At 37.4% G+C, this 20,318-nt stretch overlaps 1 pseudogene; it reads right to left on the reverse strand.

The window, feature by feature from the left end:
• LOC110551694 (histone deacetylase 1-like) overlaps positions 1–19,985 on the reverse strand; it is a 32,166-nt pseudogene extending 12,181 nt beyond the window's left edge.
• Positions 19,986–20,318: the final 333 nt, after the last annotated feature.

Below are 20,318 nucleotides of genomic sequence, written 5' to 3' on the forward strand. Positions count from 1 at the left end.
GAAATTGATACACCTGTCAAAGAAATTATTAAATCAAAAAATTCTTAACACAAAACATCCAAGAAATCAAGGAAACTACGAAAAAAAAAACCTTAGAATAATAGGAATAGAAGAAAAAGAAGACACCAGGCTTCAAGGACCAGAAAATATTTGCAACAAAATCACAGAAGCAAATTTCCCCAACCTAAGGAAAGAGATGCCTTGAAATATACAAGAGGCTTACAGAATACCAAATAGATTAGACTGAAAAAGAAATTCCTCCTACCACATAATATTCAAAATACTAAATTGTGGAGCAGAGAAAAAATATTGAAAGCTGCAAGGGAAAAAGTCAACTAACATATATAGGCCGACCGATCAGAATCACACCTGACTTCTCAACAGAGACCATGAACACCAGAAGGGGCTGGGACAGATGTCATGCAGACTGTAAGAGAACACAGGTGTCATCCCAGACTACTCTACTCAGCAAAACTTTCAATCGCCATAGATGGAGAAAACAAGATATTCTATGACAAAGCCAAGTTTAAACAATATCTATGCATAAACATGATACTTCAGAAGATACCAAAAGGAAAACTCCAACCTAAGGAAGTTAATTACATCCAAGAAAACATAGGATATAAATAATTTCACTGCAACAAAACCAAAAGAAGACAAGCACACAAACAGCTACCACCACTAATATTAAAATAAAAGAAACTAACAATCATTGGTCATTAATGTCTCTCAACATCTATAGAATCAACTTTCCAATAAAAAGACACAGACTAACAGAATGGGTATAAAATCAAAATCTAACATGCTGCTGCACACAAGAAGCATACCTCAGTAACAAAGATAGCCTTGATCTCAGAGTGAAGTGTTGGAAAAAGTTTTTATAAGCAAATGGACTCAAGAATCAAACTGGAGTAGCCATCCTATTAGCTAATAAAATAGACTTTCAACCAAAATTAATTAAAAGAGATGGGGAAGGTCACTTCATTCTCATCAAAGGAAAAATCCACCAAGAGGACATCACAATTCTGAACATCTATGCCCCAAATACAAGGACACCCACATTTGTAAAAGAAACATTATTAAAGCTTAACTCATACATTGATCCCCACACATTAATAGTGGCAGACTTCAACAACCCCCTCTCACTAATGGGTAGATCATTGAAACAGAAATTAAACAAGGAAATAAAAAAAAAAACTAACAGAGGTCATGAATTAAATTGACCTGATAGATATCTACAGAACTTTTCATCCAAACACACACATACACACACACAAACACAAAATACCTTCTTCTCAGCACCTCACAGAACCTTCTCCAAAATTGATCATATAGGTGGTCACAAAGCAAGCTTCAACTGATACAAGAGAATTGAATTAACCCATTGTATCTTATCAGATCACCATGGATTAAAACTGGATGTCAACCACAACAGAAATTACAAAAAAATCTACACACTCAGGGAAACTGTACAACTCCCTACTCAATGACCACTGGGTCAGGAAAAAAAATAAAGAAATTAAGACTTTCTAAAATTAAATTAAAATAAAGGCACAACATACCTAAATTGAATGGGACACAATGAAAACCGTGCTAAGAAGAAAATTCATAGCACTAAGTGCCTTCATAAAAAATTGGAGAAAGCTTATACTAGCAATTTAACAGTTCACCTGAAAACTCAAGAAAAAAAGGAAGCAAATACACCCAAGAGAAGTAGACCGCTGGAAATAATCAAACTCAGGGTTGAAATCAATAAATTAGAAACAAACAGAACAGTACAACAAATCAACAAAACTGAGAGCTGGTTCTTTGAGGAAATCAATAAAACAGACAAACACTTAGCCAGACTAAAAGGCTGAGAGACAGTATCCAAATCAACAAAATCAGAAATGAAAAGGGGGAACATAACAATAGACAATGAGGAAATCCAAAGAATCATTAGGTCTATGTCAAAAGCCTATATTACACAAAAATGTAAAATCTAAATGAAATGGACAATTTTCTTCATAGATTCTACTTACTAAAGTTAAAGCAAGATTAGGTAAACAGATTAAATAGTCCTATAACCCTAAGAAAATAGAAGTAGTCATTAATAGTCTCCCATCCAAAAAAAGCCCAGGGACAGATGGTTTCAGCACAGAATTCTACCAGACTTTCAAAGAAGAGTTAATACCAATACTCTTAAAACTATTCCACAAAATAGAAACAGAAGGAGCATTACCAAACTCGTTCCGTGAAGCCAGTCACTCTGACACCTAAACCACACAAAGACCAAAAAAGAAAGAAAATTTCAGACCAATTTCTCTTATGAACATTGATGCAAAAATACTCAATAAAATACAAACTGAATACAAGAATACATAAAATACATTATCCACCATGATCAAGTAAGCTTCATTCCAGGCTTGCAAGGGTCATTGAATATATGGAAATCCATCAATGTAATCCACCATATAAACAAACTGAAAGGAAAAAACACATGATCATCTCATTAGATGCTGAAAAAGCATTTGACAAAATCCAACATCCCTTCATGATGAAAGATCAGGAATACAAGGCACATACCTAAACATAATAAAGGCAACATACAGCAACATAAAATTAAATGGAGAGAAATTTAAAGCAATTCTACTGAAATCAGGGACAAGACAAGACTGCTCACGTTCTCCATATCTCTTCAACATAGCACTTGAAGTCCTAGCCAGGGCACTAAGACAACTAAAGGAGATCAAGGGGATACAAATTTGAAAGGAAGAAGTCAAAGTATCCCTATTCACAGATGATAAGATAGTATACATAACTGGCACCCAAAATTCTACCAGGGAGCTCCTACAGCTTATAAACACCTTCAGCAAAGTGGCTGGATACAAAATTAACTCAAAAACTCAGTATCCCTCCTGTATAGAAAAGACAGGCTGCAAAAGAAATTAGAAAGCAACACCCTTCACAATATCCACAAATAATGTAAAGTATCTTGGTGTAACTCTAACCAAGCAAGTGAAAGACCTGTATAACAAGAACTTCAAGTCTCTGAAAAAGGAAATTGAAGAAAATATCAGAAGATGGAAAGTTCTCCCATGCTCATGGATCTGTAGAATTAACATAGTAAAAATGGCCATCCTACAAAAAGTAATCTACAGATTCAATGCAGTTCCCTTCAAAATACCAACACAATTCTTTACAGACCTTACAAGATCAAGTCTCAACTTCATATGGACAAACACAAAATCCAGAATAGCTAAAACAATTCTGTACCATAAAAGATCTTCAGGAGGTATCCTTGTACAACAGAGTAATAATAATAAAAACTGCATGGTACTGGCATAGAAACAGCCTTGTTCTTCAATAGACTCTAACTAAAGACCCAGAAATAAACCCACACACCTACAGACACTTGATCTTTGACAAAGGAGGCAAAAACCATACAATGGAAGGGAAGAGAAAGAAAGAAAGCATCTTCAACAAATGGTGCTGGCCTAACTGGATGTCTACATGTAAAAAAAAAAAAAAAAAAAATCTGTCACCCTGTACAAAACTCAAGTCCAAGTGGATCAAAGACCTCAACAAAAAATCAGAAACACCAAATACGTTAGAAGAAAAAGTGGGGAAGAACCTTGAACTCGTTGGCACAGGTGACAATTTCCTGAACAGAACATCAACAGCTTAGGCTGCAAGATCAACAATTAATAAATGGGGCCTCATGAAACTGAAAAGCTTCTGTGAGGCAAAGGACATTGTCAATAGAACAAAATAGCAGCCTACAGATTAAAAAAATATCTTCAGCAACCCTACATCTGACAAAGGGAAAATATCCAAAATATATAAAGAACTCAAGAAATTAAATTCCAACAAACTAAATAATCCAATTAAAAAATGGGGTACAGAGCTAAACAGAAAATTCTCAACAGAGAAATAGTGAATGGCCGAGAAGCACTTAAAGAAATTCTCAACGTCCTTAGTCATCAGGGAAATGCAAATAAAAACATCTCTAAGATTCCAAGATCAAAAACTCAAGTGACAGCATATGCTGGTGAGGGTATGGAGAAAGGGGAACACTCCATCATTGTTGGTAAGAGTTCGAACTTGTACCACCACTCTGGAAATCAATTTGGTGCTTTCTCAGAAAATTGGGGATAGCTCTACCTCAAGACCCAGCTATACCACTCCTGGGCATATAGCCAAAAGATGATCCACCATACAACAAGGACATTTGCTCAACTATGTTCATAGCCGCTTTATTTGTAATAGACTGGAAACAACCTAGATGTCCTCCAACTGAAGAATGAGGAAAGAAAACTGTGGTACATTTCCACAATGGAATACTACTCAGCTATTAAAAAAACAAGGATATAATGCAATTTGCCATCAAATAGATAGAACTAGAAAAGATCATCCTGAATAAGATATCTCAGTCCCAGAAAGACACACATGGTATGTACTCACTTATAAGTGGGTAATAGCCATATAGTACAGGGTAACCATACTGTAGCTCACAGACCCAAAAAAGATAAGTAACAAGAGCACCGAAGGCAGGATGCTTCAGTCTCATTCAGACAGGGGAGTAGAAGAGACAGCAGAAGTGGCTGGAGAGAAGGAATGGGGTAAGACAGGGAGTACAAAGAGCAATGAGAGTCAGTGTCAGACCTTGGGAGAGTGGTGGGGCAGGAAGACAGAGGGCTTGCAGAGAGAAGAGAAACCTGAGGCAGGGACTTCTCTGTGATGAATTGAGTAGGCTCCCGGAAAGATATGTGGGTGACTCTAGCTGAGACTCCTAGCAGCAGGAGTCATCAGGACTGAAGAAGCCACCCTCTAACTAGATACAGCTCCCAGGGGAGGGAGAGGAACACCAACCCACCCGCAAAAACTTCAACCCAAAACTTATCCTACCTGCAAGACATGCAGAACAAAAGTAAAGCAGGGATTGAGGGAATGTCCAACCTGAGACCACACCAGGGGAGGAAGCCAACCCCTGACGCTATTAACAATGCCCTGCTATTCTGTTCTTTTGTTATCCAAGATCATTTGCAATCGAGTATGTTTTAGGATCAACTTCTGTATCTCTAGAAAAAAAAAATTGGATTTTGCTAGGAAATGACTTGAATCCTAAGGTCCTATTGAATAATGCTGCCTTCCTCAGCAATATAAAGTTTCAGGTGCATGTCTAAATGCTTACTTAGGTGTCCTTTGGTTTATTTCGACAGTGTTTTGTTTTGTTTTTTCAGTTTTAGTGCACAAGTCTTGGAAATCCTTATTATACTCACTCTCAAGTACTTTATTCTATTTTTTTTTGTTGTTATAGCAGATAGATCTGTTTCTTAACTTGACTTCCAGATTGTTTGCTTCTAGTGTATAAATTACACATACAAGTGATTTTTACCTTGTTTTCTGTATCTTTGCTGAATTCATTTATTAGCTTTTATTGTGGAGAGGGGCTAGAAAGTTTATGTCATCTGCCAATAGAGTATTTCTCTCTCTTCAAAACAGGTGACTTTCATTCCCCACACCTCTGATAACTCAGACCAGAAATTTCAAAACAATGTTAAACAGAAGTGATAAAGGGGGTATCTCTGTCTTTGTTTCCTGATCACAAAAAAAAAAGTTTCAATCTTTCATCATTGAGAATGGTATAATTTGTGAATTCTTACAAACATGATTTATCATTTTAAGTAATTTGTTTTCTTTCCTTGTTTTTTGAGTGTTATTTGTTTTGTTCTTTTCTTTGTAGTGCTGGGGGTTGAACTTAGGGTCTTGTACAATGTTGGGGTTTTTTTTTGTTTTTGTTTTTTTTTTTTATCAAGGAACTAGCAGTGTGATAAAATGAATTAGGCCATATTCCCTCTTCTGTGATACTTTGAAAGACTTTCAAAAGAATTGATGCAATTTTTCTTTACATGTTTATAGAAATGGATCAGAGAAGCCACCTGGCCTTGAACTTTTCTTTGTAGTGAATTCAGACTCTTTGTTGCAGCTCTGGCCATAGTTTTTCTGCTTGCCTGAGGCCAGTGAGAAGGTATTGACAGAACCAATCTAAGAATGGCTGATATTACCTACGCCTGAATAAAGGGGCCCAGAAGACCAATTCTGCAAAGCTTGACAAGGGCATCTTAACATAGCTCCTAAGCAGGCACTTGGCAATTCAAGATTTTGTCTTCCTTTCCCCCCCTCCCCCCAGACCCTTCATGGTTCCAGACTAAAACCTAGGGCAGATGGACAAGGTAAGAGTTCTCCCAGCACCACCGCCCTGGGCTCTGGTTTCTATCTAGTCCCTGTGGACATTATATTTAACATATTTTATATAAATACACAGAGGAAGAGAAAATATAAAATCTGAGAGACTGGGGGAAAGGGGGGAATCTGGGGAGGAGTCAGAGCTGTAGATCTTGCTCCGGCCAACTTCACCTCTTCTTTGATCCCTCTGGCTTCTGGCTTTTTCTCCTTGGTGTTCTCCTCTTCTGCTACTCGTTTATTCTTTTCTATAACTTTCTGTCTTTTTTAATCCTGCTTCGACTCTTACAGCCTTTTCGAAATTAGAAGCGTTCTTGTGACCACCTTCTCCCTCCTCGTCTGCATCAGAGAATTCTTCCTCACAGGCAATTCGCTTGTCAGAGGAGTAGACGGAGATGCGCTTGTCAGGGTCTACTTCATCCTCATCACCACTCTCCTCTGAGATGGCCTGCATTTGGACCCCAGAGGCATGTGGCAGCATTCTCAAGTTCTCAAAGAGCCGCTGCTTGACCTTACCCGGGTCCTCATTAGTGTTCTGGCTAGTCATCCTGGAAGGGCTGGTGAAAAGCTTGAAATCCAAAGAATTGAACCATAGCCATTGTATGGCAGCTCACGAGGGACCTCTGTGTCCAGAGCCACAGCCATTTCGTAAGTCCAGCACCGAGCGACCTTATGGATGGAATGGCCACCCCCTCCCAGCATTAGCACAGGCAAGTTGCAACTCTTGACGAACTCCACACCCTTTGACGGTCAGACTGAAGCAATCTAACCCACCCCCAGACAGCGAGTCTGAGCCGCACTGTGAGACCGCTGCCCTAGGCCGGAACAGCTCCGTTCCTTTAGACATGACTGCCTTAAAAACGGCTTCGTAAGACTCATCCTTGATCCCACCTCGGAGCGGGTAGTTAACAGCATAGCGCTTGGCCTTTGCCAGCCCCAGTATCCCGTAGGTCCCCAGTTCCTGGGAAGCACTCTCTGTATTTATGAAAGGATACAGTCGTGACCCAGTCTGTGGTACAGACGGCCTCTCCCACGCTGTCGCCATGGTGAATTTATACAGCACTGGTGATACTTCAGCAGTTCCAGGAAGGCCAAGACCATATCACTGACGCAAGAGAAGCCAGATGCTTCAGACTTCTTTGCGTGATGCAGGACCCCAGCCCAGTGGACAGCGATGTCTGACTGTCCCTCTGCTGTTATTAAGTCTCACAGCACTTGCCACAGAGCCACCAGTAGACGACCGACAGAACCCAGACAATCCATCAAATCCTGGACAGTCCTCACCAACGTTGAATCTCTGCGTCTGCTTGCTGTACTCAGACATGTTATCTGGGCTAATGGAACACAAATGTTTACCTCAGCACTGGCTTTGTGAGGACGATAAATTTCCTTTTTTTTTTTTTTTTGAGTCTGCACCACCTTGCACGCCTCCCGGCCCTCCCGCCCTCCCACAGCTCCTCACAGGGTCCCCCTAAAATTATTTTTATGTATCAGAGAAGTAATAATTTTGTCACGTTTGTTTCTGTTTTTACTAATTTGTGTCTTTTCATCTTTTTGCTACATACTGATTCACTGATCTTTTCACAAAACTAAATCTTGGCTTCATTGACCCCACTGTTTTTCCCTTCTTGTTTCATGTATCTCTTTTCCAATAATTACTGTTCTTTCTTCTAGCTTTAAGCGTAAGCTGCTCTTCCTTTGTAGTTCCTTAAGATATAAAGTTAGGTTACTGATTGGAGACTTTTCTGATTTTTTAACATAGAACAACAAATTTGTAAGGCTATAAGTTTTGTATACCTATAAATTATGTTTTGATTCATTATTTCTTTTAAAACATATTCTTAAGTTCAACATATTTAGGATTCTCTCAGTCTTTATTCTGTGAATAGTTTTTTTGTTTGTTTGTTTTATGCATTGTGGTTTTAAACACTGTACTAATTCAATATTTTTAAATTTCTTGAGACTTTTTTCATGTGCTGTCCCACCATGTCCTCTGGAAAATATACATACTTAAAGAAGTGTATTATTGGGCTGGAGAAATGATCAGGGTTAAGACCATCTGTTACTCTTGCAGAGGACATGGGTCCAGCTCCCAGCACCTACATGGCTGCTCACAGCCATCTGTAAATACAATCAATGGGGATAGGATGCCCACTTCTGAGGGCACCAGACACACATGCAAACCTGCAGGCAAGATACACACACAGACACACACACACACACACAGACACACACACAAATTAAATAAATAAATCTAAAGAAAAGGAATATGCGCTATTACAGTTTAGCGTTAGCCTATATGTATCTGTTGGGTCAGTTGGCTTGTAATATTAAGCTACGTGACACGGTTTAGACACATGCAAAGATAAATTCCAGATATTCTCAAAGCCTAAGCCTGCTAAAGAATCCTCTTGGGACAGTCTACTAAGAGAATCAGATAGCAAAAGTGAGGTGAGAAGAGACTGCAGTTTAGTGAAGCAATCATGGCAGAGGAGTATATACAAGCAACTGAGTTGAATCAGGAATTATATATATATATAATGTTCTTCAGCAGAACTTTTTGAAGAACATTAAACAGTGCCTTGAGAAACCCACTTATTCAAGGCTCAGAGTTTTAGTTTGTTTTCTATTGATAATTAATAAATAGGAAGCAACTTACACAGGTAATTCCTAGGGGAAATAACTGTAGAATATTATGCAGCTTTGTGGCTTTATTTATGTTTGTTTGTGCGCTTAGCGTAAGTGTGTGCATCTCTGGGTAGGTATGTGTGGGGTGTCCCTTTTCCATGGTATGCATGCACAGATCAGAGGACCATTTACAGGACTCAGTTATCTCCTGCTAATGGGTTCTGGGGATCAAACTCAGGGTGGGAGGCTTGGAGGCAAGCGTCTTTATCCAAGGAGCCACCCCACCTGCCCAAGAACATATATTAAACACACGGTCCACATGTGACCTATGAAAACCAGGGGAGCAATCTACATAATAATATTTGACAGGAGAATTAAGAAACGTAACAAGATGAGTTAGAAACATAACAACATAACAGCAACAAGCTGAAGTGTAAGAAGATGCAACTATAATGACAATTGTGAAGTTCAAATTCCATTGAATCTGTCAGCTAGTTGACTTTCTCATTATTGTGACCAGATACCAGACAAGAATCTGTGTTAAGATAAAACTGTTTATTTGGCTCCAAGATTGAAGAAACACAGCTCATTACTGTAGGGAAAACATGGAGGTCTGAGAGTCAGTGGTGACGGTGGCAATGTGTTGCTTGGACTTCCCTGTTCTCTCATCTCTACTGGGCAGGAAGTTGAGAGAGGACAGGAAACAGATCATGGCTATAACCTCGGAGCCTTTCTCTCAGCAACCCATTTCTTCCTGCTAGGTCCCCACCTACTAAAAGTTCCGCATTCTCCCAAGGCAGGGCCACCACTCAGGGACCAACTGTTCAACACGTGAGCTGTGGGGCATATTGTGCATCCAAACTACAACAAAGTTTCTACAAAGCTAACTAACGCTTTGATTAATGCTGCTTGATTTCATCCAGCCCAAATCCATCTCCCTCTGGGCATCTATGACATTGTCCCGTCTCTCTTGTGGCTGAGTTTCGGCAAATGGAATGAAAGGTACAAGTCTTATTTTTAGCCCAGTCATGTAAGTGTTATTTTTTAGCTCAGTCCTCAGTAGAAGACTGGACATTAAGAAGACTGTCATACGAAATTCAAGGAAATATTCACCCTGAAGCCTACAAATCACAACATAGAAACATGAGACACACGAGAAAAGCAAGACAGCATAACTCCTCCAACTTCCCATAACTCTTCAATGACTGAAGCTAAAACACTGACAGATGAAATGTTGAACAAAAATTCAAAGGATTGTTTTTTTATTATTGATTTCAGACATCAGGTAGTAATTTAGTAGTGTAAAACTTGCCTAACATGCAAAGGCCTAAGAGTCAAGGGGTTCCAATGATATACAACCAAAAAGGAAAAAATTAAAAGAAAAATGCAAATAAACAACTCTACAAATCAAGAAAGACAACACAAGACTTAGGAGATAGTTTTGTCAAAGAAAGATTCTTTAAAAATGAGGGAGGGGAGAACTTTATAAATTAAAAAAATAAAAAAGCCCACTAAATCAAACCTAAAACTCAGTGAGGGTTATCAGCAAGCATCTAAATCAAATGGAAGAGAGAGTCTGAAGACAAGGCTGATGGATTGGTACACTGAGATAAAAATAAAGAAAAATACTATGGCCCCGAATTCCAAAGCCTCTAAAACATAATTGAGAGACAATACTGTGAATTTTTAGCGTAAAGGGGGTATTGGAGATACAAACTAAAAGGCATTAGAAAACTTAGTTATCTAGTAAGTCTCTCAAATTGCCTAAATTTAGGGAAATACGTGCAGTCATTTGAACTGCTGGAAGGTAGGACAAGAAATTACCATTCATACATGATATCCTAGTTTAAATGATAAGAGTACATGACAAAAGGATAACACTGAAACTTCAGGTGAGAATGTCACATTGCTTTTTAACATGAACCCCAGTTGCTTAAAAAAATAAAAAAGGGTGGAATAATGCATTTCAGACATTACAAGAAAGTAATTTCTAACCAAGACTACTATGCTCTGCTATGCTCTCCTTTAAAACCGAAGGGGAACTAAGCTGCAATAATTTGTTATCACCTAGGCAGCTTTGTAGAGTATACTTAAAGGAATACTACACAGAAAAAATAAAAAAATAAAAACAAAAAAAACCAAAGTTCTGCACCACCACAAAAAGTTGGTAAAGAATAATCCTTACTAGGATAGATAAATAGTTGAGAATTAGGAAGAAATCAAACACTATTATTACAGGAAACATATCTTGAGCATGAATGAGAAAGAATGTAGGATATTCAAAGCAAACAGGAAACTAACTCAGGAATTAACATATATCTTTCAATGATGATCCTAAATGTAAATAATCTTAATTCTTGGGTTAAAAGACACAGATTTTTTAACTGAGTTGACTAAAAGCAAGATACTACTCTGTATGCAAGCAACTCACCTCAGTGCCAAAGACACACACAGACTAAACATGAAAAGACAGAAACCAAAAGCAAGCAAGGGCAGCGATGCTCGGGTCTGATCTCAAGCCAAACTTAGAAGAACAGAGAAACATGAAGGCCAGGAATAGCACATATGCCTACAGTTCTAGTACTTGAGAAGTGGAGGGAGAGTCAGGACTTGAGGGTCATCTTTAAAGCCAGTCTGAACTACATAAGACCTTCCATAGAAACAAATAAGTAAATAAATTAAACAAAAATTTTGCTACATATAAAGAAAGAAAGCAATCCACCAAGAAGATGTAATGATTATAAAAATATACAGATCAATAATCAGTAGGCCAAATTTTGTAAAAAAAAAAAAAATACTACTGAGCATAAAGAAACAGATAGGTCCAGACACAATAATAATGATAATTTCTACATATAAGTCTCATCAATGGATAAATAATCTAAACAAAAAGATTAGCAAAGAAACCTCTAAATTAAATGGCACCATATTTCAAATAGATTTAACAGAATATTCCACACAGTAACCATGGCATATTCATTATTTTCAGCATCTCATAAAACTTTCATTTAAAAAGATAACATTTTAGGAAATAAAAATTTTTAAATTAAAAAAAAAACTTTTCTTGCATTTTATCTTCCTCTAATAGCATAAAACAGGAAATCGCCAGCAAGTGAAACTACATTAAACATACAGACCACACAAATATTTAAAAGTAGACTTTCAGTCTAGAGAGATGGCTCAGCAGTTAAGAGCACTGGCTGTTCTTCCAGAGGACCTGGGTTTGATTCTTAGCACCCCCATACCGACTGAAAACATCTTAAATGCAGTTAGGGTTAGGATCCAATACCCTCTTCAGGCCTCGGTGGACACTGCACATATGTTGTCATGCACATATATACATGCAGGGCAAAACACAGAAAGGAATAATAATAAAAAATTTAAATATATATATGTATATATGGAAAAAGACATTAGTCAACAATATAAAAATTGCTAGAATCAAATGAAAAGAAAGTAAATTATCAAAATGTATAGGCTGCAGGGAAGGGAGTTATAAGAGCTTATGAACATGACTGAATACACTAAAAAGTCAGATCTAAAATTTTTTTCAATACAAAAAGAGTACAATGTCAAACAAAAAACAAACAAACAAGACTACATGGGGAATGAGAGAAACTCCAGATAATAGAGCTAAAGCTAAGATTAATGAAATAAAAACTGTATTAACAATAGATGATCAATGAAACAAAGAGTTGTTTGTTTTTTTTTTTTTGAAAGATTTACAAGATTGACAAATTTTTAGCCAAACTAACAAGAAGGACTGAAAAAAAGACTCAGGATAATAAGACAAGAGATGAAAAAAAGGAATATCACAACAGATAACTCTTCAATCCAGTGGATGGTTAAGGGCCATTTTGAAAATTTATATTCTAATCAGTTAGAGAAACTAAATAAAATAGATAGATTATAGATGCATGCCACATACTAAAGTTTCCCAAGGATATTAAAAATGTTGGCTGCCTACTAATGACCAATGAGACAGAAGTAATAACAGTGATGATGAAAGACGATGATAAGACGTAAGTCCGGCCTAGAGAAGTGGCTCGCTCATCAACAGCATTTGCTGTTCTTGCAAAGGACCCAGGTTTGGGTCCCAGAACCCACACTGCGCATTTCACAACCGCTTGTAACTCTAGTTGAAGGAGATTTGATGTCTTCTTCTGTCCTCTGTGGGCACCTACATGTACACACACACACACACACACACACACACACACACACACACACACGATGTATGGGTACAGATGGGAAAATAGGCACATGAACACACACAGGGAAAAGATGAAAAACAACAACTCCCAATGGTCTAGGACCATGCAGATTCACTGGTGAATTCTAGCTGTCATATTTTTATGTTATTTTACTTACGGTTTTTGAGGGAAGGCCTCGCTATTAGCCTAGGCTGCCCTGAAGCTATTGTGCACGCCAGGCTGTATTCTAACTCACAATATTCCCGCCTCAATGTCTCTCAAGGGTAAGATTACAGGCATGTGCCACCGTTCCTGGGATCAACCAGACCTTTAAAGAAGAACTAATACAAATACTTCTTAAAAAGTCTATATGATAGAAATGGAAATAATGTTTCCAGCTTCATTCTATAAAGCAAGTGATACTTTAATGCTAAAGCCAGTCAAGGGCCCACCAAAAAAAAAAAAAAAAAAGAGAAAATCATAGACTAAGTTTGATGAATATAGATGTAAATATTATCAATATTATTCTGGTAAACTGAACTTAACAATATATTAAAATTATCATATATACCATGACCAAGTTGCTTTGGTTCTGGGGATGCAAAGATGGTTCAATATACACAAATAAAATCTAATACAATACATAAATAGATTCAAAGAGAAAAAATTTATAATAGGTTCAGTAGATGGAGAAAATGGTTTTGACCAAGTTTAATTTGTCTTCATGATAAAAATCCCTAAAGACACTAGGAATAGAATGATGATAATGAAGCATAACAAAAGTTATGTATATCAAACCTATAATCAACATTATATTAAATTAAAAAAATTTAAAAAATTTTTTCTCTAAAATCAGAAACAAGACCAGTGTGTACACTCTTACCACTCAGGCTGAATGCAATGTTTGAAATCTTAGCCAGAGCAATAAGGCAAGAAAAAGAAATAAAATGATGCAAATATGGAAAGAAGTCATGTTATCACCATCTATAGACAATATTTCATATTTAAAAGTCTCAGACAACTCAGATCTAACACACTTTCAGCAAAGTAACAAGATACAAAATAATATAACTCAATAGACTTATCTTCTAAAAATTAACACATTTAGAAAGAAACTAATCCAGGTTCTGTCTATTATGAATAAAGCTGCTACAAACGTGGTTGAGCAAATGTCCTTGTTGTGCACTTGAGCATATTTAGGATATATGCCTAGGAGTGGTATGGTTGGATCTCGAGGAAGCACTATTCTTAATTTTCTGAGAAAGCACAAGATTGATTTCCAAAGTGGTTGTACAAGTTTACAATCCTAACAACAATGGAAGAGGGTTCCCCTTTCTCCATATCCTCTCCAGCATGTATTGTCACTTGAGTTTTTTATCTTAGCCATTCCGAAGGATGTAAGGTGAAATCTCAGGGTCGTTTTGATTTGCATTTCCCTGATGACTAATGACATTGAACAGTTCTTTAAGTGTTTCTCTGCCATTCTATATTCCTCTACAGAGAATTCTCTGTTTAGCTCTGTACCCCATTTTTAAATTGGATTACTGCTGATTGGCCTGCTCTTTGATCACTTCCCTCTGTGGGGGAGCAGCCTTACCAGGCCATAGTAGAGGACAATGCAGCCACTTTTGATGTGAACTGACAGACTAAGATCAGAAAGGAGAGGAGAACCTCCCCTATTAGTGGAATTGGGGAGTGGCATGCAAGCAGAGGGAGGAGGGAGGGTGGGATTGGGAGGGGAGGAGGGAGGGGTTTATGGGGGGATGCAGAATGAATAAAGTGTAATTGATGAAAAATTTAAAAATAAATAAATAAATAAAAGATTGTACAAAAAAAATTGGATTACTGGAATTGTTATTACTGGATTTAACTTCTTGAGTTCTTTATATATACTGGATATTAACCCTCTGTCAGATAAAGGGTTAGTGAAGATTCTTTCCCAATCTGTAGCTGTCATTTTGTTCTGATGACAGTGCCCTTTGCTTTACAGAAGATTTTCAGTTTCATGAGGTCCCATTTACTGATTGTTGATTTTAGAGCCTGTGCTGTTGGTGTTCTGTTCAGGAACTTGTCTCCTGTACCAATGAGATCTAGGCTCTTCTCCACTTTTTATTCTAACAGGTTTAGTGTATCTGGTTTAATGTTGAGGTCTTTGATCCACTTGGACTTTAGTTTTGTGTAGGGTGAAAAATATGGATCTATTTTCATTTTTCTGCATGTAGACATCTAGTTAGACCAGCACCATTTGTTGAAGATGCTATCTTTTTTCAATTGCATGGTTGTGGCTTCTTTGTCAAAAATCAAGTATCCTTAGGTGTGTGGGTTTATTTCTGGGTCTTCTATTTGATTCTACTGATCCACCATTCTGTTTCTATGCCAGTGCCATGCAGTTTTTGTTACTATTGCTCTGTAGTACAGCTTGAGATCAGGGATGGAGATACCTCCAGAATATCTTTTATTGTAGAGGATTATTTTGGCAATTCTGGGTTTCTTGTTATTCCATATGAAGCTGAGAATTTTTCTTTCAAGGTCTGTAAGGAATTGTGTTGGTATTTTGATGAGAATTACATTGAATCTGTAGACTGCTTTTGGTAGGATGGCCATTTCCACTATGTTAATCCTACCAATCCATGATCATGGGAGATCTTTCCATCTTCTGATATCTTCTTTAATTTCTTTTTTCAGAGACTTGACAATTTTTTTCAAACAGGTCTTTCACTTACTTGGTTAGAGTCAATCCAGATGTCCCTCAACTGAGAAATGGATACAGAAATTGTGGTACATTTACACAGTAAAATACTACTCAGCAATTAAAAACAAGGAAATAATGAAATTTGCAGGCAAATGGTGGGATCTAGAGAAGATCATCCTGAGTGAGGTATCTCAGAAGCAGAAAGGCACACATGGTATATACTCACTTACAAGTGGATATTAGACATATAATATAGGATAAACATAATAAAATCTATATACCTAAAGAAGCTAAACAAGGAGGAGGACCCTGGGTAAGATGCTCAATCCTCACTCAGAAAGACAAAAGGGATGGACATCCAAAAATGGAGAAAACAGGAAACAGGACAGGAGCCCACCACAGAGGGTCTCTGAAAGACTCTACCTAGCAGTGTATCAAAGCAGATGCTGAGACTCATAACCAAATTTTGGGCAGAGCACAGGAAATATTATGAAAGAAGGGGGAGGTAGAAAGACCTGGAGGTGACAGGAACTCCACAAGGAGAGCAATGGAACTAAAAAATCTCGGCAGAGAGGTCTTTTCTGAGACTGATACTCCAACCAAAGTCCATGCATGGAGATAACCTAGAACCCCAGTACAGATGTAGCCCATGGCAGCTCAGTATCCAAGTGGGCTCCCTAGTTAAGGGGAAGAGTTCATGTCTCTGACATGAACTCGGTGGCTAGCTCTTTGATCATCTCTCGCTGTTGGGGAAGCAGCCTTACCAGGCCACAGTGGAAGACAATGCAGCCAGTCCTGATGAGACCTGATAGGCTAGAGTCAGATGGAAAGGGAGGAAGACCTCACTTATCAGTGGACTGGGGAGGGACATGGGAGTAGAAGAGAGAGGGAGGGCCAGATTGGAAGGGGTTGAGGGAGGGGGCTACAGCTGGGATACAAAGTGAATAAACTGTAATTAACATAAAAATTAAAATTAAAAAAGAAAGAAACTAATCAAATAAGTTCATTTATAGTAACCTCAAAAAGAAATCAGAAACAAATCTAATCAAGGACATTAAAATTCCAATGATGCTCTTTATAGGATTAGGAAAATATCTTCAGATTCATAGAAGACCTAAAATATTGAACATATCTCTGAACAAAACAACAGGGCTGGAACTGTCAAAACATTTACTTTCAAAATATACCACAGAACCATGGTAACACAAACGCCATAGTTTCTAGTACAAAAATAACACATATAAACCAAATGAAATAGAAGACTCAGATATAAACTCACACAGCTACAGCCATCTGATTCTTGACAACAGTGCGAAAATTATATGACAAAGAGTGAGGAAAAAGGTAGAGATTCACACATAGAAGAATAAAATAAGATCTATGTATAACTCCAAAATGGGCGAAATGCCTGAATGTAACCCTTGAAACTTTGGAATTGCCAGAGAAAAACTTCTAGATATAGGAGTAGACAATACATTTTGTAATAGGACTCTGGTAGGTCAAGGATCACAAGAGGTGATTGCATCAAATTCTAATGCTCATGTATAACACACACACACACACACACACACAAAAACAAACAAAAAAAAAAAAACCGTAAACTGAAAAGTCAGAATGAGAAAAAATTTAGGCTGTTCATTAGACAGGGCATTAATACCAAGAATACATAAATACCTTAAAATTAAAGAACAGAAGAGCAGATAATCAGATTAATAAATGGGCAGATTTTCCAACAGAAGAAATAAATATGGCTCATTAACATGTGGAGGATGTTTGACACTTTTATCTGGGAAGAAAATGCAAATCAGAACTCCACTGAGGGCAGTGAGATAGGCCAGTGGACAGAAGCACGTGCTGACAGGCCTGAGTATGCTGCCTGAGACCCACATGGTATGAAGACTGAGCACAAATTCTCTCCTGACATCCATTCACAGGTTATGGCATGCAAACTATCCCCGCCTCCCACACACAAATAAAGAAATAAATGTGGCATTTAATTACATTGAGATTCTTACCCAGACAGAATGTCAGTCGTTAAGAAAATAAAATTTAACAACTGCTGTGGAGAATATGGGGAATGGGAAAGCTTTATAAATGTTGATAATGATATAAATTAGCACAGCTGCTATGACAATCAGTATGGGAGTTCTTCAAAACCCAAAAACAGAAATACCATATGGTCCATCTATAAGTCAGCATATAACAGAGATACCTAAACAGTTAAAATGCAAAAAGAAAATAAATGTCTGCATAAAAATGATTAAAGTGGAGGACAGATGAAACATGTGCTCTGGTATCTCTAAAAAGAAGAGAGAAACAATAGGCTTAATCCTTAAAATGATCGTCTAAGAATAATGTCCAGATGTAAGAGAACAATTGAATCTACACAAGGAAGGAGCTAGTAGTAGGTAGTAAGAAAAGATTTCCTAGAATAACAAAGTCCAAAAGACAGTTTGGTAAATTTATTAGTTCATGAAGATAAGGAAAATGTTCTCATGGCCTTAAGGGAGGAAGAAAACCCTTGAAATGCAAAAAGCAACCAAACAAACAACAAAAAACAAACAACAACAACAAAACCAAAAAAGATAGTACCAAACTTCAAACACAGCACAGAAAGGCATGACAACAATGGAGCAGTATTTCTCAAGAAACCTAGAAAAGAAACTTGACCCAAGCTATGATATCTAGACAAACTGTCCCCCGGGCAAAGAGTAATAGAAAAGTGACTTAAATATTCCACGTTCAGAACTGCTATGCAACGTTCTTCCTGAATAACAGAAAAGCAGCTAACCCCAACCAATGGACAATGAAAGTCTGGGAAAGGGACCAGCGTGAGATTTTCATAGTTAACATAAACCTAAGGATATGCAAACTCAAAGTCACAGATAAAATAATAAGGTATAGAAAGTATAAAGTGAAAAGAATACAACAAAGAAGACATTGGAAATGCTGATAAAAAATGGCAAAGCAGACTAAAAAGAGAGTTAAAGGATGCCATTTAAAGTACAGCGATGATAAACAGGTGTAAAGTTTCGACACAGTATCAAAGAAAAGCAATCACTTGAATCAAAATACAAACCTTCCTGAAAATCCCCAAAGTGAATCGAAAGCAAACAAAGCAGATAAAAATACAAGATTATAAGACAACATGTCAGAATTGAGAAAAACCTCAATAAGGCAGATTTTGGCTCAACTCACCTATTGAAAAAGTATTCCAAATTTTTCTTATAATCATTAGCCAATTCTTGGATTATAAACCAGGTACTAAAACACAATGATTCAAAACAATGAAGAGACTGACTTCCATATACTGTGAATAAAAAAATAAGATATGGGCTGGAGAGGTGGTTCGACAGTTAGGAGCACCTGCGGCTCTTGCAGAGGACCAGACTTTGATTCCCAGCATCTGCATCCCACTGCTCACCAACTGCCTGCAACTCCAGATCCAGGAGTCTTGTCCCCTCTGCTGGTCTTTTCGGGCACCAGACGCACTGCACATACAAAAGAAGCAGGCATGCACAGATAAAGTGTAAAATTATTAAAATGATGAATGTCAAGTCTACCAAAGATTAAAAGATTAATAAAACAAAATTCCACTTTGGGTGAAGTGTGGGTGAGCTCTTCCATATCTTGGTTATTGGATAAACGATTCTGTGATTAAACGCACAAATGTACCTAAAGAGAAACTGATAAACTCCTCTACAATTTTAATAAGTATTCTGGATGTAAGAAACTCAGAAGAATTATCAGTGACAAACTGGGGGAAATAATGCAATATATATTACAGTTCTCTTAGCAAAACAAACAAACAACAACAAAGAACTTTTTTAACTTATGGAAAAACAAGATAAAAAAAAGAATAAGCAAAAGATGTGAACAAGCAACTCAAAAACAAGATTTAACCCCCCTAAGCATGTGAAAAGATACATTCTAGTTGCCCAAGCTATGAAGAAGCGTACATTTTCACACATCATTAGCGGTAAAGCAAATGTATGTAAATCTTGGAAAAAGTTAAGGGAAGGTGTAAAGATCTAAACAATTTCCTTCACTTCACCAGTCAGACTTATAGGCGTTCATTTTTTTATAAGCAGTTTACTTCCAGCAATATAAAGCTGCTCAGGCATAAAGTCATCCTTAGAAACTATGAGGGCCAAACGGTCATCACATGCACTAGCTAAGTATTCTAAAAAGGCACACATCATGGATGTGGCATTCCATCCAAGAATGTGTAACTTGTATTTAGCCATCTTCCATATCAGGCTATTAAAAAATGAGAAGTGTTTGTTTAAAAGAGAAGGGAAGAGCATCTACGTTATTCAAAATATATTGATGTCACTAAAGATTACAAGATCAAAAAGTATTGAAATAAGCTGGGGCGAGCAGTGGCACATGCTTGAAATCCCAGCACTCAGGGAGGCAGAGGCAGGTAGAGCTCTGTAAGTTCAAGGCCAGCCTGTTTTACAAAGCAAGTTCAGGACAACCAAGGCTACACAAAGAAATGCTGTCTCAAAAGAATAGTATTGAAATATAGAATGTCTGTTAAGAAACAGAAAAACTAAACATATGTGACCCTGGACTGG

Source organism: Meriones unguiculatus, chromosome 4 (genome assembly GCF_030254825.1).
Source record: "Meriones unguiculatus strain TT.TT164.6M chromosome 4, Bangor_MerUng_6.1, whole genome shotgun sequence".
Taxonomy (NCBI): Eukaryota; Metazoa; Chordata; class Mammalia; order Rodentia; family Muridae; genus Meriones; species Meriones unguiculatus.